The sequence below is a fragment of the Giraffa tippelskirchi genome, chromosome 8 (genome assembly GCF_054371585.1).
Source record: "Giraffa tippelskirchi isolate mGirTip1 chromosome 8, T2T-mGirTip1v1.2.pri, whole genome shotgun sequence".
In the NCBI taxonomy this organism is placed as follows: domain Eukaryota; kingdom Metazoa; phylum Chordata; class Mammalia; order Artiodactyla; family Giraffidae; genus Giraffa; species Giraffa tippelskirchi.
In genome coordinates, this window is record NC_137282.1 from 157872713 (window position 1) to 157895930 (window position 23218).

The 23218-nt window shown below is 44.8% G+C and overlaps 2 long non-coding RNA genes across 3 annotated transcripts; both read left to right on the forward strand.

Annotated features, from left to right (window-relative positions):
- Nucleotides 1-4: 4 nt before the first annotated feature.
- Nucleotides 5-21880, forward strand: LOC145518828 (uncharacterized). Of its 2 annotated transcripts, none has more exons than XR_014063330.1 (2): nucleotides 5-1156; nucleotides 21122-21880. It is a non-coding gene; the product is annotated as an uncharacterized LOC145518828 (long non-coding RNA). The 2 variants fall into 2 exon arrangements; XR_014063331.1 differs by lacking the exon at nucleotides 21122-21880 and adding an exon at nucleotides 5625-6020.
- Nucleotides 11885-18146, forward strand: LOC145518829 (uncharacterized). The gene is made up of 2 exons (XR_014063332.1): nucleotides 11885-12968; nucleotides 16678-18146. It is a non-coding gene; the product is annotated as an uncharacterized LOC145518829 (long non-coding RNA).
- Nucleotides 21881-23218: the final 1338 nt, after the last annotated feature.

The following is a 23218-nucleotide window of genomic DNA, read 5'->3' on the forward strand; positions in this document are numbered from 1 at the left end:
GGGCGGCGCGGAGGCGGCCCAGCGGCCGGCGGCCGGCCCGCGCGGTCCCTCTCAGGGCGGCCGACCGAGGGCGAGCGAGAGGCGGAGCGTGGGGGCGCCCCTACTCGCTCATCGCTCCGGGGACCCGGGGAAGCGGCTCCGGGAGACCCCGGAGGCGGCCGGATGTGCTTCCATGACGGACGCCGCGAGCCCCTGAGGCGGACCGAGGGCGAGCACCGGAGCGTGCGGCGGCCACCTGGCCCTCGCGGCCGCCCGCCCGAGGGTCACTCGGCCCCTCTCGCGGACTGCAGATAACGTCTCCCCGCGGCGTCCGCAGCGCTTTTGCGCCCCAGGCCCCCTCCCACTGCGGCAGCTCGTCACCCGGCGCCCCCACCGCTCGCCGCCTCTGCGACGCGAGGCCTGCTGGGAGATGGAGTGCAGAGCCCGCTGGAGCCTTGAGGAAGCCACCCCCATGGGGACTACAACTCCCAGAATGCACCGCCGACGCAGTTGCTTTCCTTCTGCCTCCCTCAGCCTACGGTTTTTTCCTCAAGCCCAACCTCTGCCTACTGACTGCGGTTCTCGGAATCCGTGCAGTGGTCTCCCCCTCCCGCGGTGTGCCAAAGCGCCGGGCTGATTTCAGACAAACAGAGTCGTTCTGTTTGAAGCCACCGTGACCGACGAACCACGAAGAAAGAAGAAAGGGGACGGACGCAGCTTCCTGAAAAACTGGTTGCTTGTGAACCTAGCCCCATTGCTGGCGGCGAGAGTTGGATACTTGGGACTTTTGCGGAGAGACCTGCGTCCCTGCCAAAGAGAGGGGCCAGAGGCATGCAATCTCCCTTTCCCCCCGTAATAGATGTTGTTACATGTTTTCATAGATAATGTATTAAGGAAACGGCCCACGAGGGACTTATGGACCTCAGCTTTGCCCTTAATTCGCCTGAGTTGTGAATTTCATTCAGCCGCTTTCTTGAGACCAACTGACAGATGACCCACAAGTGAAGATTCTGCCGCACTGGCTCAAACACACCGCGAAAGAGGACGATGTAATAATCTCAATTACTGTTCTCTGAAATTAAAACTCCTCAATTCCGCCGGATGACACTCATTCCTTGAAGAGGTGGCCCCAGAAGAAATGAGGATAAATGTGTATTGCACTTTTAGAAGGAGCCAGGTATAGCCTTCATGATTTCCTATAAGTCTGTTGCTCCCTGACATACCTCTCCACTCTTCTACTGGTTCCTTTCCCCTGGCCTCTTTTAAGCAGGCGAGGTAGAGGGTCCGCTGAGGAAGAGAACAGAAGCCATTTTTGGCCTAAGCCATTTTGTGATCATCACAGACTCGGTCAATGGCCATGTAGTAGTGTAGTGTTAGTCACTTAGTTGTGTCCGACTGTTTGTGGCCCCAGGAGTTTGAGCAAACTCTGGGGGATGGTGAAGTACAGGGAAGCCTGGCATGCTGCAGTCATTGGGGTCCTAAAGAGTGGGACACGACTGAGCGACTAAACAAATTTTTGTTTTCTTCACCTGGCCACCCCCCCACCCCCACCCGCTTGCCCTAGAACTGCAGGGAACAAAAGTCTGTTGTCAGGCAATAGAAGTAACAATAGCAAAGATAACAAATCATTTGTAAACTCCCAGTTCTGTTTTTAATGGTTCCCATTAGCCTGAAGCACTTTCTTCAGCTGTTTTGCAAAATTCAACCCACCTTGATGCACTCAACCTCCAGATCGCCCTAAGGGAGGATGTTGACCTTTTCTGGTTTTCCATCCAACTAAAGCTGAACTCTGTTGACCTCCCAAGCCCCTTGATGAATATGCATATATCCTTAGCTTAAAACTTCCCCAGTTCTGTTCAGGAAGACACTGCTTTGGGGAAAATCCTCAGTGCTCTCTTTACTTGCTGCAAATAAATGCTTCCTAATGCCATTCTTTAACTTGGTTGTGTCTTTTGGCTCAACTCCCACCAAGAGGCCAACCCAGTGTGATATAAAATTTGTGTTTTATGGCAAGACAGGAAAAATTTAAACAAGTTTTCTCTGACCTTCGGCCTCCTCTTTCCCCATTACTGTGCATCGTATAGCTGCATTAGGCCATCCTTCCGCATCAGCAGAAATCAACCATAAAGAGCAACATTTTCCTAACGTCAAAACAATTCCTTGAAAGATGACATTCCTTCCTGAGCTTCTGAGGGGTCACGTGACCCACCATGATGGTGCTCAGATCTGGGTTGTGTAAACTGTCAATCATACCATACTTAATGTACAGCCTTCTGTCTCAAAAAACATATTTGTGCCTTGATGGGTGGAACAGCTCTTACAGCTTTCTCAGATGTTCTTTGTGGATTATAATCTTCAAATTTGGCTAAAATAAAAATTTCCATTTCTTTCTTAGATCAACTAATTAATTTTTCATTGATACCAGTTTTGGGGTAATACCCTGTCTCCAAAAACAAGCCAACAAAATCTGAGCAGCAGTCACCTGATTCCTTGATAAATAGATCCTGGCCATCCCCAGCTGCTCCATTCTGTGAGCTGTGTACCCTAAGCGGCTTTCCAGGTGACTCAGTGGTAAAGAGTCGCCTGCCAATGCAGGAGACATGGGTCAGATCCCCGGATCAGGAAGATCCTTGGAGAAGGGAATGGCAACCCACTCCAATAATCTTGCCTGGGAAATCCCATGGACAAAGGAGCCCGGAGGGCTACAGTCCGTAGAGTCATAAAGAGTCAGATACAACTTAGGGAGTGACCAAACAACAAGTTCCCTAAGCAACAGTATTATGAGCAAATACTGCATATCAAAATACATTAAGCAAAAATTACTTTGCATAAAATTTAATACAGGGTTTCTATGAAGAGAGAATGGATCTCGTGCTATTATTAATACATATATTTACCAAAAAATCTTGATTTTTTTCCCATAGATGGCTCAATTCTATTGCATAAATAAAACATTTTATTAAAATCCAGTTGAATGGTTGGAAACAACATGAAGCTGGAAGAATTATTTTAAAGCTTTGTATCTTCTCTTTCATTCACATATATTGAAAGCCTAGTAGCTGCCATGCACTGTTCTCAGTGCTGAGGATACAGCAGTGAATAAGACAAAGGTGTTGACGTTCAAGGTGTCTGTGTTACAGTTGGAAGATACAATTAGCATAAATAGGGAAACCTCTGGAACTGCTGATTCCTATAATGAAAACAAGCAGGACAATGTGATAAAGATGGGGTGTTGTTTTAGGTTGGGGGGATCAGGAAAAGCCTACCCGAGAAAGTGACATTTAGTCTGAGACTTGAATAATGACAGGAAGGATACAGCCATGGAAGGATCTAGAGGAAGAGTATACTAGGTAACAGGAGCAGCTAGTGCAGAAGCTGTTACTCAAAAACTGGTTTCACCTCTTGGAGGGTGTCAAGCTAAAAGACAAAACCGGGCCAAAAAGCAGAGGGAAGGATTTATTACTTGCAGTAAGTTAGGAGAACACTGGGGAACTTTCCCAAATCAGTGTTTTCCCCTACAGCAAAACTAGGGAAGTTTTAAACTAAGGGTACATGCATATTCATGAAGGGGCTTGGGTCAACAGAATGCAAGCTTTAGCTGACTGAAATCAGGAGGGTCAGAAAGAGTCAACGTTTTCCTCCCATAGGTTCTAGTTGATCTGGTAGTTGAGCGTCTGTGCATGCTCAGTTGCTAAGTCACATCTGACTCCCTGCAACCCCATGACCTGTAGCGCTCTGTCCATCCAATTCTTCAGGCAACAGCAGTGAAGGAGGTTGCCATTTCCTCCTCCAGGGAATCTTCTCAACCCCTGGAACCCGTGTCTCCTGCATTGGCAGGCAAATTCTTTATTACTGCACCTCATGTTTAAATTCTGCAAAGGAGCTCAAGAAAGTGCTTCAGGCTCATCTCCACTTTTCTAACAGAACTGGGAGTTTAGGACTGATTTATTATCTTTGCTATTGTTATTTCTCTTGCCTGATAACAGTCTTTTGTTTCTGCATTCTTGTGTTCTCACAAAAGCCACAAAGGGCAAACAAATTTAGCCACTTCAGCGTCAGTCCTTCCAATGAATATTCAGATATCCTGGTTTGATATCCTGGCAGTCCAGGGACTCTCAAGAGTCTTCTCCAGCACAATTCAAAAGCATCACTTCTTTAGCACTTAGCCTTCTTTATGGTTGTCAACTACAAATTGGCACTTACCAAGAGCATTGCCAACGACTGAACAACAAAGGCATTTGCCATCTGCCTCTACTGGAGATTGAACTGCTATAGCTGTTGACCTTCAACAACCCCTGAGGGAGTTCAGGGTGGAGTGAGGCACTCTGTGCTCCAGGGAATCTGGTGGGACAGGTCTTTAGATAGTTGGATATTTTTAGGAACAGATTTTATGATCTCAATCCTTGCATCTCCTCATATCTAGAGAAGCACTGAATCCCTTCATGGTGACATCAGACCCTCATGACTAACAAAAAACCTTTTGTAAAACGAGTGCTTCATGGTATTGAATTCCCCCTTCACCAAAACCTTATATATTGTCTTTCCCCCCTGCCACTTTGGAGCAGTCTCAGAGCTATCTGAGATGCTGCCTCCTGGGCTGCAGTCCTCATTTTGCCCCCAAAAAACTTAACTCACAACTCTCAAGTTGTACATCTTTTTTAGTCAACATGGTCCCACTCTCACATCCATACATGACTACTGGAAAGCCATAGCTTTGACTGCTGCTGCTGCTGAGTTGCGTCAGTCGTGTTCAACTCTGTGCGACCCCACAGACGGCAGCCCACCAGGCTCCTCTGTCCCTGGGATTCTCCAGGCAAGAATACTGGAGTGGGTAGCCATTTCCTTCTCCAATAGCTTTGACTAGATGGACCTTTGTTGGCAAAGTGGTGTCTTTGCTTTTTAGCACGCTGCCTAGGTTTGTCATAGCTTTCCTTCCAAGGAGCAAGCATCTTTTAATTTCATGGCTGCAGTCACCATCCACAGTGATTTTGGAGCCCAAGAAAATAAAGTCTGTCACTGCTTCCACTTTTTCCCCTTCTATTTGCCACGAAGTGATAGTACCGGATGCCATCCATGACCTTAGTTTTATGAATGTTGAGTTTTAAGCCAGCTAAGAGCCTCTTAATGAGGGTGAAAGAGGAGACTGAAAAAGCTTGCTCTTGAATAGGTTTCAGTAATTAATGATCTTAAGGGAACAATGGAGTTAGTGAGAAGTTGAGATTAGAGATATGATTTGGAAGGAAAATCATCAGGGTTAGCTAATGGATTAGACATGGGGACAGGTAAGGAAAAGAAATCAAAAAATGGCTCCAAGGTTTGTAACCTGAGCTTCTAGGTAAATGCAGTGTTATTTCTGAGATGAGGAAGACTGTGTAACCACCTCCCAAGAGTGCTGTAAGAACTCCAGTCTTTATGTTTGGGTTTCCCAAGTGGCGCAGAGGTAAAGAATCTGCCTGCCATTGCAGGAGATACAGGAGACTTAAGTTCGATCCCTGGGTCGGGAAGATCCCTTGGAGGAGGAAATGGCAACCCACTCCAGTATCCTTGCCTGGGAAATCCCATGGACAGAGGAGTTTGGCGGGCTACAGTCCATGGGGTCGCAAAGATTCAGACACGACTTAGCACTCACACAGTCTTTATGTTAGGGAACCGTTGACTGAAATCGCCCACCTTGGCCAGACACAATGATTACAGCTTGCCTGAGCTGTCTCACAACAGGAGGTCTCGATAAAAGAATGACGTGCTGCCAGCAGAAACTTAACCAGGAGAATACGAGTGGGACTGAAAGGAGGAGAAAGGAGATGATATGTCCTGCCAAGTTCCCAGAACCCTTTGCACTGGAATCCATCTTGGCTGAGAGATGTATGTCCCACAAGGAAAGACACTGAGTCTAAATGATTGGCCAGAGATGACCCAGAAACTAACCCCATCACCGTAAAACCTGTGACTTCGAGCCACATACCTGGGGTCCAGGGATTCCTTGCCCTGCTGCTCTCCTCCCGGGCATCCCTTCCCAATAAAGTCTCTTGCTTCGCACTGTATCTCATGAGACAATTCGTTTCTGAGTGTTAGACAAGAGCCCACTCTTGGGCCCTGGAAGGGGTCCCCCTGCCTGCACTACTTACAAATGATCCTTAAATATCTGGGTGATGGATATTGTGATGGAGGGAAAGTCACACAACCAGGAACCATCTCATAACTCAACAGTTCACTGTCTTTCCCACTAAGCCATGCTGCGATATGTCTTGTCATTTGTTACCATAGATTATTTTCCAGGGATAAACTTTGTAAGGGTTTTCAAGAACAAGGTCTCGAGCTTACCCCTGAGCCACAGTTATTTCTGGAGTCCTTCTACTTACTGTTCTCCTTCCAGTACAGGTGCTTTGCTGTCTCCTTTCTGACTATCTCAGTCCTTGTCCTGCAATGTCAGTGCAATTTCCCACTCAATAAGACCTCCCTGAGTCCAGATCACTTGTCTACCTCCTCTCAGTCAATGCTTCTCAGCCCACACCTGCATACCGAAATTACCCAGGAAGCTTTCAAGTCAGATTCCTGGGTTTCATGGCAAGCATGTTGAAGCTGGGGAGGGGGTTAGAGAGGGCCTCTAATTACTTAATGTCCCTCAAGTTTTGATGAATAATCAGACTTGAGAAACACAAGTGTCAACTCCATTTAGCAAATAATTAGATCCCTTCTTTGCGATCTGCCCTCATAGCTCAATTGGTAAAGAATCTGCTTGCATTGCAAGAGATCCAGGTTTGATTCTTGGGTCAGGAAGATCCCCTGGAGAAGGAAATGGCAACCCACTCCAGTGTTCTCAACTGGGAAATCCCATGGGCAGAGGAGCCTGGCGGGCTACAGTCCATGGGGTTGCAAAGAATCAGACATGGCTTAGGGACTAAACCACCACCACACTTTGTGACGTTCCTTGGATTGTTTGGGCTTCCCTTGTGGCTCAGCTGGTAAAGAATCTGCCTGCAATGCAGGAGACCTGGGTTGGGAAGATCCCCTGGAGAAGGGAAAGGCTACCCACTCCAGTATTCTGGCCTGGAGAATTTCATGGACTGTATAGTCCATGGGGTCACAAAGAGTCGGACACAACTGAGCGACTTTCACTTTCACTTTTGGATTGTTTTAGTATTTCATGCACGCGAATACCTAGTATATATATGTACTCAGTTGGTACTATGTCTGGTCTCTCCATGCCCTTTGATCCCTTCTGTCCCTAGTCAGGGGAGGAGTGACTCATCTAACAGGTGCATTTTAGGAAAAACAAGCTGGCTCTGCTGAATTCGGCTCCTCCCACTTTCCTCTTGGGTCTGAGTCGTCTTCTGCCAGTCTGTGTAGTCCTTCAGCATAGGGAGGGCCTAGTTCAGCCTTGTCTCCACTTCAGGTTTAATTAACAGGCCAGACTGGTTCTCACATTATTATATGTTCTCTGATCTAGTCCTTATTGTTAATAAAGGTGGTATTTTGGCCTCCGTGTGTCTTATTTCTTTTTCAAGTTTCTCAGGTGGGCAGCATTATTCAGTATCCCCCTCTCAGCAATCCCACACTGCTTTTAAGATAGGGGAATGAGCCATCAAGATGGCATTGAAGTATCACCACATAGTAGGTGCCTGTCAGATACTGACTGATCCAAATGTTTGATCTGTGGGACTTCCCTGGTGGTCCTGTGGCTAGGGCTCCACACTCCCAATGCAAGGGGCCCCAGTTCCATCCCTGGTCGGGGAACTAGATCCCACATGTTGCAACAAAGAGTTTGAATGCCGCAACTAAAAATCCTGCACTCTGCAACTAAAGGTCCCGCATGCGGCTTCCCTGGTGGTCCAGTGATGAAGAATCCACCTGCTAATGCAGGTGACACAGGTTTAACCACTGGTTGGGGAAATCCCACAGGCCTCGGAGCAACTGAGCCCATGTGCCACAACTTCTGAGCCCACGTGCTGGAAATACTGAAGCCCATGCACCCAGAGCCTGTACTCCATAACAAGAGAAGCCACAATGAGAAGCCTGCATATGGCAACAAAGAGTACCCCCTGCTCACTGCAACTAGAGAAAGCCTGCACAGCAATGAAGACCCAGCACAGCCCAAAATAAATAAGGAAATCTTCAACAACAACAACAAAAATCCCACATGCCACAACTAAGACTCAGTGCAGCCAAATAAATACATAAATAAAATAAATATGTATATACAAAAAACGACAACAACAAATGCTTGATCTCCAAAGCCTGGCAGTAGGCCTGGACTTAGTCATTTGATCTCTAAACGTTGTGGGAAGAACTATACTAGCTGTGGGATGGATACAAGATAACCAAGACAAGATTCCTGCCCACAAGCGAAGCCCAAGTCTATGGCAAGTATTTATCAGATACCCACTTTGTGCCAGGCACTGTGCTTGCCAGGAGCAATACAAAAATAAATAAAACGTGCCCCCTAACATAAAAGCACCCAGACTGCCTCAGCGTTTTTCAGTGTCTGTGCTTCGTGAGATCCAGTCAGTGAGCCATGACCACTATATGAAGGAACAGAATAGAGGAACGTGTACAGCAAGCGGTGAGGGCATGCGTGACTCGTGAGACCTGTTTCTGTGTTCTGTGTGTCTGGGGGCAGGGCAGGGAGGCTGTGTGTACGTGTGTGAATTGAGCTGCAATGCAAAATATATTCTCACTGTCGGTTATAGTTTTTAAAATTTGAAGATCTGTAGTCTAACAGGGAACCAGACACATGTATGTGACTTTATTAAGTATTATTTTATATGTGTGACATAGGAGTTTTATAATATGAGACTGAGGCTTAGAGAATCTACGAAATTGGTAGCAGGTTATAGATAGAGCTGACCTTCAAACAAAGGTCAGTCTGACTTAAGAGTAAAAGGTGTTTCCTTTGTGCCACAAGGCTGAGGGTGACATTGGGAAAGTTCTTGGGGAAAGGGGGCGATTAAGGGAAAAGGCATAAGCAAAGTGCTGAAGTCATGAAAATGCATTTTGTATGTCGGAGGGGGAAGGGGAGGGTTAGGGTCCTTAAGAGTCCATGGAAAAGACATAACTCCTGGGACTTCCCTGGTGGTCCAGTGGTTAAGACTCTGCCTTCTGCAGGGGACGCGGGTTCAATCCCTGGTCAGGAATCTAAGGTCCCATACGCCACGGGCTGCAGTGTTGGCTGTGGAGGAGATGCTGGAACCCTTCACGAGGGAGCCACACACGAGCTCAGTCCAGGAGTTGGAGGAAATCGAGGAGGAGACCTACCAGGAGGAGGGGTGAATTCATTTGCTAGGGCTGCCCTGACACAGCATTACAAATCGAACGGCTCGAAACAACGGAGATGTATTCGCTTTGAGTTGTGGAGGCTAAAATCAAGGTGCTGGCAGGGCCATCTGCCCCCTCTCCCGGGAGCACTGGCGGAGACTCCTCTCTGACTCCTGGTGGAGGCTGGCAGTCCTTTCAGCTGCAGATCTAATCTCCGCCTCCATTTTCTCAGGGCTGTCCTCCTGTGCGTCTGCACTTCCGTGTCTTCCCGTGGCCTTCTTATAAGGACATCGGGCTCTGGATCCAGGACCTGCCCTGACCTAGTAAGACCTCATCTTAATGTAACTAATTACATTTGCAAAGGCCCTATTTCCATATAAGGTTTCGTTCTGAGATTCTAGGTGCCTGTGAACTGGGGGAGAAGGGAAGGACAAGCCCCCACATGGTGTGATCCACCTGCCAATCAAGGCAATGTGCCTGGCACCCTCCACCAGCCATGAAAACGGTAAAACAAAAAATTGGCAGCTGCTTTATTTCTTCCTCGCAAATATGATTCAGAGTGTCTCTATTGGCTGACGCTGATCCAGAACCATTCGGGAAAGGAAATTCTGGGAAATTCCAGTCTTGCTAAGTTGATGTAGTACAGAGCTACCACATACAGCATCCTGGAAGTGTTTTGTTTTGTTTTGTTTTTGAGCAGGGAAATGACTTGATGGAAATATTGTTTTAAAAAATATTGATTTGGCAGCAGAGAGGAAAGAGGGAGGAAGAAAGATCAGAGATATTAAGAGATCATCGGCACAGTCTAGGATGGTGGTAGTAGTGGTTTAGCCGCTAAGTTGTGCCTGACTCTTGTGACCCCATGGGCTATGGCTCACCAGGCTCCTCTGTTCATAGGATTTTCCAGGCAAGATTACTGGAATGGGTGGCCATTCCTCCTCCAGGGGATATTCTTGACTCAGGCATCAAACCCGTATCTCCTGCTTTGCAGGCAGATTCTTTAGTGACTGAACCTCTAGGATGGTGGTCCCTAAAGTTTCTTTGTGCTTTTGGTAATGATAGACTAGAGTAGACCCTCTGCCAGAATACAACTGAAAAACCTGAATAAAAAGTACAAGCCTAAGTCTCAAATAAACTGAGAAGATGACAAGGAATAATTGCTCCAAGATAGGGGAGCAGATGGAAATGGAAATCCAGAAAGCCAGGCATTTAGGGCTCTTTTACCCAAAAGGGGTTGGAGGGTCTTAAATAGGATGCTGAGACGTGACTTGTGAGCTCTGGGGGCTCTGGGCTCTGGGAGACTGGCCACACGGGGCTGAGCCGCCAAAAGGCCGCATCACAAGAGAGAGAGAACCAGAAATAACCCTGCAGGCGGGGTCAGCTCCATCTGATCTGGCCGACCCAGAAAAGCTCAGATCCTGAAACTGGATTAAAGGAATCCTGGATTACTAAAATCCCAAGGCCTGGCAGAAACAAATTAAGAGGCTCAACATCCTTCTGAGTCCTCACATTATTTCTGCAATTAACTTTTCGAACACAATATTCAGCACATTCTCAAATTTTTGTTTTTTTAGCTGCTTGCCATTCTTAGTTTTTTTTTTAATTAGTTTATTTTCTATTTAACTTTACAACATTCTTAGTTTTAAAAGAGAATGTTATTGAGCACACACCCTTATTTATCAATTCTTTTGACCACACAACACAGGGCTTATGGGATCTCAGTTCCCTGACCAAGGATGGAATCTGCGTCCCTTGCAGTGGAAGCTGGGAGTCTTAACCACTGGACCACCAGGGAAGCCCCTGTTAATTATTCTTAAACACTAATTGGTGGGGGGAATGGAACAAAAAAAAAAAAGAGGAAGGGAAGAAGGGAGAAGGCGATGGACAGAGACCCATGAGTTCTCTGTCCTGCTGAGGACCTGGAAGGAACCAATAACTTCTGAATCATTAGCCCGAGTGACTGAGCAGCATTCAGGGCCCTGCCCAGAAATCATTGACCTGGGGAATGGGGCGAGGGCTGCTTGGTCATGCGGATAAAGATGTTCAGTGGGAAGATGCCAGAGGGTGTCTGGAGGTTGTTCAAGAGACCAGTCAGGACTCAAGCAGCCATCTGCAAAGTGGGCAGAGTGGAAGCTGAAGGAGTGATGAATGTTTAAGAAGAGAGGATGAAGAGTTCAGAGAAATATTTTTAAAAGATTGGGCTTGATCTTGAAATAATGCCTCTCCATTACTGAGCACAAACAAACAAAAAAAGATTTATATATTTGATTGTGCCAGGTCTTAGCTGTGGCATGTGGGATCTAGTTCCCTGGCGAGGGATGGAACCCAGGTCCCCAGTATTGGAAGCATGGAGTCTTAGCCACTGAACCATCACGGAAGTTCTTCTTTATGACTTTTTTCCCCATTTTGAGTGTGATACACATTTACTGAGAAATTGCCTTTCTGACAAACTCATTCTTTAAAACTCCTTGACTGTATTGCTTCCATGAAAGCTTGGATTGCCCAAGGGTGGTTTATCAACCTCTCTCAGGCTCTGCCTAGATCATGTGTTCACACTGATTATCTACGCACCATGTGGTACTCTCACAATTTTTTCCTCTCTCCTATTTTTCTCTCTCTCTCCTGTTTTTTCAAAGCAAAGGTTTTCACGTCTGTGTTCCCTGCATGTTAGTCTCTCAGTATTGGCTTCCAAATGCATAAATTAATGAAGGGGAAAAAAAAATGGGTTAAAAAAAAAGAAGAAACTTAAAAAAAGATTAGGCCTAGCAGTGGCATGGAAGGTATATTGGAAGGACCTTAGGTCTTATAGGGGGTTCTGAGCATGTCACCCCAAATGATGCCACTGGGGCATGTTGATATTTTGAGTTAAAATCCCTAGAGAACCAGCATATGTAAAAAGGTCACTCTGACCTTCCTTTTTCTTCCTGAAAGTAGGAGATAAAATTCTCATGTGAGAGGTGCCCTCCCTGAACCAGGAGGGGAAAAAAGCCATCTTATCACCAGAGACAGGGAGTGACAGGCAAGAGAAATCTGTGCAAACAAACCTTGTCAAAATAACCCCTATCTTCCCAGCCACTCCTCCAGGATTAACTGCCCTAGTTCAGACCCGATGTTTTGCCACATGTTTGAAATTCGCTGCTGTTTGTCCAACCTAGTGTGTGAGCGTGGCCCTTAACTGCTTCTTTGGGTTTCTGTTATTTTCGTGAAGGCTCCTATGTACATACAAAAATTACTAAATAAGATCTGTATGCTTTTCTCCTGTTCATCTGTCTTATGTCTAATCCTTAGGCTCCACCAGAGACCTAAGAGAACAGAGGAGAGATTTTCCTTACAAGTGTGAAGACAGCCCAGAGGAGGCTTCAGGGACACAGACGTGGACTAATGAAGTCCATGGGGAAGGGTCTGGGGAGGGAAGGCTGAGGGGTTAGAGAGGGTTCGTGGGGCAAGACCGAGGGGTTAGAGAGGGTTCATGGGCCAAGCTTCGTGACTACCAAGAGTCAGAAGCCAGGGAGAGGAAACACTTACACTGTTCCTTTTGGACCTTATTTAGAAAAACATCCTTTTTTTTTGTTTTTTGACTGCACCCTGAAACATGTGAGATCTTAGTTCCCTGACCAAGGATCCAACCCACACCCGTGCAGTGGAAGCGCAGAGCCTTAGCCACTGGGCAGCCAGGGAAGTCCCTGGAAAAATATCTTTATTCCAAGTACACTGTTCTCTCTTCTCATCCTGACCTCGTGAAAACCCCCATAAATACGGTGTAAGTCTTAGAAGTGGTTTAGTTAAATTATACTTAGGCACTGCACACACACCCGTTTCCCTGTGGCCACTTAAGCAGCTAGCGCTGGATCATCGAAAAAGCAAGAGAGTTCCAGAAAAACATCTATTTCTGCTTTATTGACTATGCCAAAGCCTTTGACTGTGTGGATCACAAGAAACTGTGGAAAATTCTGAAAGAGATGGGAATACCAGACCATCTGACCTGTCTCTTGAGAAACCTGTATGCAGGTCAAGAAGCAACAGTTAGAACTGGACATGGAACAACAGACTGGTTCCAAATAGGAAAAGGAGTACGTCAAGGCTGTATATTGTCACCCTGCTTATTTAACTTATATGCAGAGTACATCATGAGAAACGCTGGGCTGGAAGAAACACAAGATGGAATCAAGATTGCCGGGAGAAATATCAATAACCTCAGATATGCAGATGACACCACCCTTATGGCAGAAAGTGAAGAAGAACTAAAGAGCCTCTTGATGAAGGTGAAGGAGGAGAGTGAAAAAGTTGGCTTAAAGCTCAACGTTCAGAAAACTAAGATCATGGCATCTGGTCCCATCACTCCATGGGAAATAGATGGGGAAACAGTGGAAACAGTGTCAGACTTTATTTTTTTGGGCTCCAGAATCACTGCTGATGGTGACTGCAGCCATGAAATTAAGAGACGCTTACTCCTTGGAAGGAAGGTTATGGCCAACCTAGATAGCATATTTAAAAGCAGAGACATTACTTTGCCAACAAAAGTCCGTCTAGTCAAGGCTATGGTTTTTCCAGTGGTCATGTATGGATGTGAGAGTTGGATGGTGAAGAAAGCTGAGCGCCGCAGAATTGATGCTTTTTGAGCTGTGGTGTTGGAGAAGACTCTTGAGAGTCCCTTGGACTGCAAGGAGATCCAATCAATCCATCCTAAAAGAGATCAATCCTGGGTGTTCATTGGAAGGTCTGATGTTGAAGCTGAAACTCCAATACTTTGGCCACCTCATGCGAAGGGTTGACTCATTGGAAAAGACCCTGATGCTGGGTAGGATTGGGGGTGGGAGGAGAAGGGGATGACAGAGGATGAGATGGTTGGATGGCATCACCGACTCGATGAACATGGGTTTGGGTAGACTCCGGGAGTTGGTGATGGACAGAGAGGCCTGGCGTGCTGCAATTCATGGGGTCGCAAAGAGTCGGACACGACTGAGCGACTGAACTGAACTGAACTGATAGCAGAAGACTTTTATCTACACAGATAGCAACAGCCGCTCTGAGCAAGAAGGCACATGCAGCCAATCCTCATCTCCTTTCTTGGTCTGGTTATTCCTGTGACAGGTAGAATATTAACTTCTAGACCACATGTATAAAGGTTTATGTGGTAGCTGTTTAGGTTGATTTGTTGGGTTTTTTTGTTTGTTTAAAGAAAGGCTAAACAATTTAGACCTGTAAAAATAGCTATGCTATTACTGAAAACACTTTTTTTTAACATTTTTAAAAACTTGTTTATTTTTAAACTAAGGGATAATTGCTTTACAGAATTGTGTTGGTTTCTGCCAAATATTTTTACTGGGGGTAATATTATAGCTCAAGCCACTACTTTAAAGTCACTGATTTAAAAATACTTATCGGTATAGAACTTTTCTGCATTATCAGGAAAATGTAAAGTTAGGCTCAAATGTTCAGATGTTACTTAATTAAAGTCTAGGCTAACAGTAGCTAATAACACTCCTGTTGTGCTTGTCTGCTGTGTTAACTCAGTCCTTGCCTCGATTCTATTAGGTGGAAACTATTTTTATTCCCATTTTATAGATGAGGAAGGCAAGGCACAAGAGGTTAAGCAGCCAGACCAAAGTTACATAACTAGTAAAGCAAGAACCAGGATGCAGATTGAGAGAGTCAGCCCCAAGTTCACACTCTTAACCACTATGCTTAGTCTGCCTGCTTAAGTGAGAGCAAAGTGGTTACAGAAAAAAAACTCCCACCTGCCTCCATAAAATTCCAAGAATCAGTCGTGTAGTTATGTTGCAGGTTGGGAGAAAAATAAAGTAACTGGGATCTATAATATGAATCACTCTGGAAGACACAGCACATTTTTTCTGCCATCCAGTTTGCTGTAAATCCCACCTGCCAACAGTCCCTCCCTCACAATCAGAAAGACAAATGCATGCTTTAGAAGCCTAAATGCAACATAGTCTTATGACATTTTGCTGACGGATAGCAATGAAAAATAAAAAGACAGAAAAAAAAGAACTGAAAAGGTCCTCGAGTTCAGATTTCTCAAGCTTCATGTCACCATGCGTTTATGAATATGAAAAGAATTTTTTCCAGATGGATTGCTATAGAAAAAGAAATATTAGAGCGCATTTCACAAAGTAAATTTATGGTCTTATTTATGAAAATTTTATATATAGACAGGATCATAGTCTAAAATATATTTCTTACTGCAAACAAAAACCTGATATCTATGCATCTGGTCTAAATCCCCTTTCCTGGGAGATGAGGACCAAGAGACTGAAATAGGATCAACCCAAAGAGGACCACACCAAGACACACTGTAATTTAAATGACAAAAATTAAATATTAATTAAATATTACAAATTTCTGATTTTCACTAAGTTTATTTTTATGTCGTAAATGTGTAAATTATATACACATTGATCTGCTGGAGACAAATACCACTGGTAGCTGGATAGCTTGTCAGAGGTGTTTGTCCACAGGAAAATCTTCTTTTAGTACAGACTGTAGTATACCTCCAGAGCCTGTGTTTAAACAGCACAAGTCAAAAAAGATCATATTGGGGGGAAAAAAATAAAAGGTCACATTGGCGGAAATCACCAGCGTTTATCAGCGGTGCATTCAATTTGTCCAGCAGAGGGCGCTAAAATGTAATTTAAGCACAGTGACCCTTAGCAAAAAGTTTATTTGATTCAGTCTTGACAGTGAGGTTCTCATAGCAAATATATCTAAAAAGGGCTAGTCTTGTAGAATATGGACATAGGAGGTCTTAAGAACCAATGTAAAAATTTTAATATTAAATTAAATATTTCCTCCACGTTGCCTTGTTGTTCAGTCGCTAAGTTGTGTCCAACTCTTCATGACCCCCAGGACTGTAACCCCACCAGGCTCCTCTGTCCATGGATTTCCCAGGTAATAATAGTGGAATGGGTTGCCATTTCCTCCTCTAGGGGATCTTCCTGACTCAGGAATTGAACCCATGTCTCCCTGTCAAAATAGAAATGAAAAGGGAATTCCCTGGCAGTCCAGAGATTAGAACTTTGCATTTTCGGTGCCAGGGACCTGGCTTCAATCCCTAGTAAGGGAACTAAGATCCTACAAGCCTCACAGCATGGCAAAAAACAAAATAGAAATGAAAAACTTGGTGCTGAGCAATCCTTCTTTGCTCAGCCCCGTCAAGCCAGATTGAAAACAGATTTCTCCAAAGTTGTACAGTGAAGTCCTTCCAAGTCCCGGAAGGAAGAGCTTCCTTTCTTAGTGTCACAGACCTGAAAGGACTCTCACGGATCCGCCATAAAGCACAGGGTCTGCCCACCTTCGGCAGTCACAGCTGTCATAGCTCACCAAGAACAATCCAGATGGTAGTCAGTTTGTAATCAGAAGGGCATAAAGCTAGTTATCTCAGCTACCCAGGCTCTCCCGCCAGCATGGAGCTGGCAGGTTGCCTGACCTCAGCAAAGTCCAAGGTTTCTGTAGGTCAGAAGCCGGCGGATGAGGTAAGTGGTGGCAAGGGTCACAGGGACCGTGGCCACGAGTAATCAAAGACAATCTGGGCTTTTAAAAGAGACCAGCACAGAGATCCTAGGCAGTTAATCTGGATGGTCAATATGCCCCTACTATGGTCACCCCAACCTGGGCCCTGGCTGGAGTGAGTTCCCATCTGCCTGTTGTACGAGGTGCCGGGTTGTGCAGAAGTTGGAGAACTCTCTGGACATTTCCATCAAATTGACAGGGGGAAACAGCAGCCCCAGATACACGTCATTAGAACCTGGGATTATCCTGTCTTCACTCCCCACGTGCCTAATCTTTATCCCAAACCTAATATCCTACTCTTCATTCAAGGGCCTTGCAGCTCCCATGTTCTCAAAAGCTTTTTCAACTCCCCCTCCTACACACACACAAATTAGAATTCCTTCTCTCCCTTCTGTATCCCTTTTCATGGGTAGCTCTTGGTGAGCACACACCACAGTCCACTTTGCACTACATCTGCTTGTGTATCCGTCTGCCTCCCTCCACACCCACCTCTGGATTGAGACATTTAGAAGGCAGTGATCCAATCTTGTTCATCTGCTGATTCCGCCCAGCTCCTACCCTGCTCTGTGTACACAGAAGGTGCTCAATACATGTCTGTTGATCTAGATCCACTACATGGACATTTTATGATGGTCAGTTTCCCTTGTTAACTTAAGAAAGATTTCAAAAACACATAAAGGTACCAAGAATAATAAAACCACCCTCCGAGTGGCATTGGTTTCTCCCGAGGCATTTAGAGTCCCAGGCAGTATAGCCTAGTGGTTAGCAACATGGACTTTAGAATCAGAATAAGGTGGTTTGGGATCTCAGCTCTGTTTTTTATTAACTATGGGTCAGGAAGATCCCCTGGAAGAGGGTATGACAACCCACTCCCATGTTCTTGCCTAGAGAATCCCTGTGGAGAGAGGAGCCTGGTGGGCTATAGTCCATAGGGTCGCAAAGAGTCTGATGACTGAAGCGACTTAGCATACAAGTGTTCCCAGTCAAATTTCTTCATCTCCCTAATCCTCAGCTTTCCATCTATAAATTGGGCTGATAATACCTTACTTGTTGGATTGCTTTAAGGATTAAATGAGATAATACATGCAAAGCACTTGCCACAGTGCCTGGCTCACAAGAATGCTGTAAAAGGCAGCTGTTGTTAGTAGTGTAACAAGCTCCTGTGACCCCAAACATGGTAATCCTAAACGTCAAAAACTACACTGGTGGGACTTCCCTGGAGGTCCAGTAGTTAAGACCTCACCTTCCAATGATGGGGGTGGTTGGGGAGCTAAGATTCCACATGCCTCCTGGCCAAAAAACCAAAAACATAATACGGAAGTGATATTGTAACAAATACAGTAAAGACTTTAAACATGGTCCACATTCAAAACACCGAAAAAAAACAAAAAGCTTGCTCTTTAAAAACTGATGTGGTCGAGAAAGAGCCTGTAGACCAAAAGAAAATTCAAAGGCATATCAATCAGTTACAGCATGTGCTGTGCTGTGGTAAGTCCCTTCAGTGTGTCTCTTACATCTCCTGAATTGGCAGCAGGTTCTTTACCACTCCTGGAAAGCCCTAGTTACAGAATAGGGGACCTTCTATAGATTCTGAGGGACACTAACGGAACATTGGCTGTGTTGGTATTAAAAAATTACTGTCAGTTTTTTAGGATGTGACAGTGGTATCACAGCTATGGTTTTTAAACAGAAGAGTACTTATCTTTTAGAGATATATCCTGATACCTTCACAGGTTAAACTTTATAACACCTGCTTCAAAATAAGCTAAGGTGGAAGAAGGAAGCAAATGAGGTTTTGATGAAACAAAATTGGCTGTTCGTTAATCATAGAAGCTGAGTAGTGGGAACATGGCAGTTCCATTTATTTGAAATGTTGGAGTTTTCCATAAACAGTCCCTTGGACAGCAAGGAGATCAAAGCTGTCAGTCCTAAAGGAAATCAACCCTGAATATTCATTGGAAGGACTGATACTGAAGCTGAAGCTCCAATACTTTGGCCACTTGATGCGAAGAGTCAACTCACTGGAAAAGGCCCTGATGCTGGGAAAGATTGAGGGCAGGAGGAGAAGAGGGTGGCAGAGGATGAGACGGCTGGATGGCATCACTGACTCAAGTTTGATGCAAACTCCAGGAGATAGTGAAGTACAGGGAAGCCGGTGCTGCAGCCCACGGGGTCGCAAAGAGTCAGACACAATTTAGCAACTAAACAAAAACAAACAAACAAACAAAAACTATGCAGTACTTGCTAGAGAGTCTGAATGTGAGGCAAGGCTTGGGGCACCAGGGTGAGTTCAAACTTGCATGATGAAAGAGGCCATCCTCCAAAATGGTTCATGCATCCTCCGTTAATGACCACCATGTATTATAGTGCTGGCATGGTGTAGGCTTTGAAATGGTAATGACCACATTGTTTCACAATATTGTTTCTATAAAAGATATCATTAACTTAGTTTTTGTTCAGGGACTACATTTCCATTAGCTAATAACAATATATTTTCCAAAGACCTTTGAATCTAATGAGATTCGCATTAAAACGTCACAGAAACTTCAGGTGGCATGCAGTTAAAAAAAGGGGGGCAAGTCTGTCTTAAATATTGCTTGAATGTCTATTATGTGACACAAACTATAAAGACAGTCTGAATTAACATTTTAAGTCAAATTCTGACATAGGTTGAAGTATTCATAGAAATAAATTAATTACAAATTATGTTTAACAGAACTACTTACAGACTGGGTGACAGAACATATAAGATTATTGTCATGCACTACTCTATCTGGGATTCCCAGATGGCTTAGTGTTGAAAAATCCACTTGCCAATGCAAGAGACACAGGTTTGACCCCTGAGTGGAGAAGATCCCCTGGAGGAGGAAATGGCAACCCACTCCAGTATTCTTGCTTGGAGACCCATGGACAGTGGAGCCTGGCGACCTACAGTCCGTGGGGTCGCGAAGAATGAGACGCGGCTGAGCACTGAGCACGGCACATTTTATCTGGTTTAATGAAAGAACCGAAATGCTTCATTCGCAAACTTCGTTATGATCCATCTCCTTCTGAGTTCCGACCTATTTCCTTGAAAAGGATCAGTCACATTAAAATCTCTGTTAATTATTTTTTCCTTTTCAGCACTTATATAAATACAGTCAAATAGCTATAAGAGTACAAAGTAATGGCCCCAGTAGGGTTTCTTGGACTGACCAGTGGACATCATCTGAGAATGTCCTGCCAGGGCCATGACCCCTAGGAACCTAGGGTCCTCAAAGGTAGGGTGTGGTTTTCCTATCTCAGAGCACTTTCATTTGCTGTTTCCTTCATCTAGAGGGATTTCCCCTAGATTTTCTCATTACTTCGTAACTGCTAGTTCTCCCAGTTACTGAGCTCTCAACTCAGATACTTTGAGGGAATTTTCCTACCATCCTCTCTAAACTGCCTCCTCCTACCACATCACTCACATTTGCTCACAACACTTCACTAAAATTATTTTGTTTATTGTCTTCTTCCTTCTCATTAAAATAGAAACTTCATAAAATAAAAGGAGCTATAATCTTCAAGGCTTTATCTATAACATCTAGAGGCAACAGGCATTGGCACGCATTTTTGTTAAGGACCAAAGAGTAGACACTTGAGAATTTATAGACCATAGAGTTCAGTCACAACTCTGTCATTGTGGCATGCAAGCTACCATAGACAATATGTAAATATGTGGACAAGGCTGTGTTCTAATAAAACTTTATTTATAAAGAACAGTCAGCTGGCCAGATTGGCCTATGGCTGTAGTTTGCCAAACTTTGCTCTAGAATATTGTATTGTAGTACTCAGTGTTAGTCACTCAGTCATGTCCAACTCTTTGCGACTGTCCATGGACTTCCCCAGGCAAGAATACTGGAGTGTGTTGCCATTTCTTTCTCCAGGGGATCGTCCCGACCCAGGGATCAAACCCAGGTTTCCTGAATTGCAAGCAGATTCTTTACTGTCTGAGCCACTAGGGAAGCTCCACAGTACTCAGTAAATATTTTTAAATGAATGAACTTTTTTTTTTTCACATACACTGATACAAAAAAATGATTCAGTTTAGTTCAGTCACTCAGTTGTGTCTGACTCTTTGCGACCCCATGGACTGCAGCACACCAGGCTTCCGTGTCCATCACCAACTCCCGGAGTTTACTCAAACTCACGTCCATTGAGTCGAGAATGCCATCCAACCATCATCCACTTGTTACTCTGCAACAACGAAATAAGCAATATATACATATATTGTTTTGTCATAAATCCTTAGCCCTGGTAATACTGAGTAAAAGATGCACTAAATTGTTGGAGGTAATCAAGTGGCACTAGTGTGGCTTTGTCTGGTTTTATTCTTATTTTTCAGACTGATAGTCTTGGGCTGCACCCCGCAGGCTGCTCAGCCTCAAGACCAAAGAAAGAACCCAGAAACAGCAAAAGAGACATCCAAATCTTAAAGGATGGGGGACCCTCACAAGTCTGAAACAAAAGGTACTGGAGCAATACCCCCACCATGGACAGCAAACGGCAGGCAGAAAGCAACAACAACCTTCACTCCTCAGGCAAGAAGGAGGCTACCATTTATTGGAGAAACAGATGGCAGGGTGGCTCATCAGCTACCAGGGAAACAGGCAGCTGGGACTGGGGCAAGCACAGGGGCAGTTAATGATTAAGCCCTATAATTAAGAGGGTTAGTTAGCCAGGTGAGTGAAGTGGGACTGGTCAAGAAGGGGACACAGAGTGAGCAAAGAAACAGCCATCTTGAATGGCCTGACCATACGCACCGGGACAGAGCTTTCTTTACACAAAGGCAGAGTGTATGGCCATGGAAAGAATGTGATTTCTAGAGGCGGTTTCTATTGTTCGCCAAAAAAACACAAACACTCTGAAGAAAAGCGGGCTGAGTTAAAGTCACAATAAATTATAAGTTCAGTGATCCATGCCAGAGAACAAGTAATAAAAGAAAAATCTTATAAAAGCATATTTATTGCATATTAAAATATTTTTGTGGACAAATAAGTGTTATCTCTGGTCAGAATGTGAAGATATATCCCAGTTCTGTGTTAATAGGGGTAGAACCACTTCCTTTTTCTATTTAATAAAATAATTAGTGGGAAAAAGAATACCTTCTGGCACTTGCCATCTCCTATGTTCCTTTATTGTAGTGACAAGAAAAGCCATAATATGTTTTAAGTGATGGATAATATATTGGTGACATTTTAGACCTCCTTCTGGACCTGTGCGCTGATAAATATTTTTAAATAATACACATAAAATAAGAATTATCAGACCACATGGGAAGTATAATTCAAAATTTAAGGGTTCCTTATACATGTAAACTTGGTGTTCTTTGCAAGGGATAGATGACATCAATGGTGTAATTTCTACAAGCAAAGAGCAGAATGCTTAGAGGCTAGCTATCACACTCCCTGCCCCCCAACCCCCCCGCCCCACCATCTTGTTAGAAAAATAAGACTAAATCCTTCCAGAGATGATGGACTTGTGTTCTCAAAATGTGGTCCATGGCCTACGTGCCTGCATCAGCCTCACTTGTGATGCTTGCTAAAAATGTGTATTCCTGATCTGCACCTGAGAGCACCTGCATGCATCCAGGTCTCTGTAGTTGATTAAACCCTCAGGTGCAATTTATACACAATAATGTCTGAGAATAGGTTGAGAATTCACATTGTGTTACAGTAGATTAATGACACAGTGAAACTGAGCCAGTCTTTTCCTAGTTGAATGCCTAAAGAATGTGAGAATCATTTTTATGGATTAAAAATTATAAAATAATACATGTTAAAAAACCCTGAAAATGAGAAAATATTAATACAAATCATTTCATAATACGGCTATGGGGGAAAAAAACAATTTGGGGTGAGTACTGGAGTGAATTTCCTTCCGGCACACATTTTTAATTCTTAAAAACAGGAAAGGCCATGTAACACTCACAAGTTCACCTTTTTCACATTTTGTCTTGGGGACAAAAACTTCTTTTTTTAATTAAATGCTTAGGATCTAAGATCCCTTCCTTTCTGTTCACAATTAAGGGCTGAACTAACCATTAGTGGCCTCGGTTGAGAAGCCGAAGGTTGTGAGCCAGAGCCTCACACGAGACAAGGGATCTCCTGCGGAGACTGATCAGCTCCCGACTTCATTCCCAAAAGGAACCGGACTGACCCCACCATCTGACCGCTGCACCCTGAAAAATGCAGGATGATCCTGCATCCCGAGTGGGAGCCTTTATCTGCCTTTAACGTGTGCTTGAAAGCTCCGAAGCCAAGTCAGAGAAGGACGACGTCCTGGCCCCCTGCAGCCCCTTCTTCCCCCAGATCGGCGCTCGCAGCCTCTGGGGGTGGGGGCGAAAACCGGGGTACAGGGGGCGGGCGATGCCTGGGGTCCTGGCCGAGCCTGCGCGCACGTTGAGCGGCCGAGCGCAGCGGGCGCCCGCGGGGCCTGCACC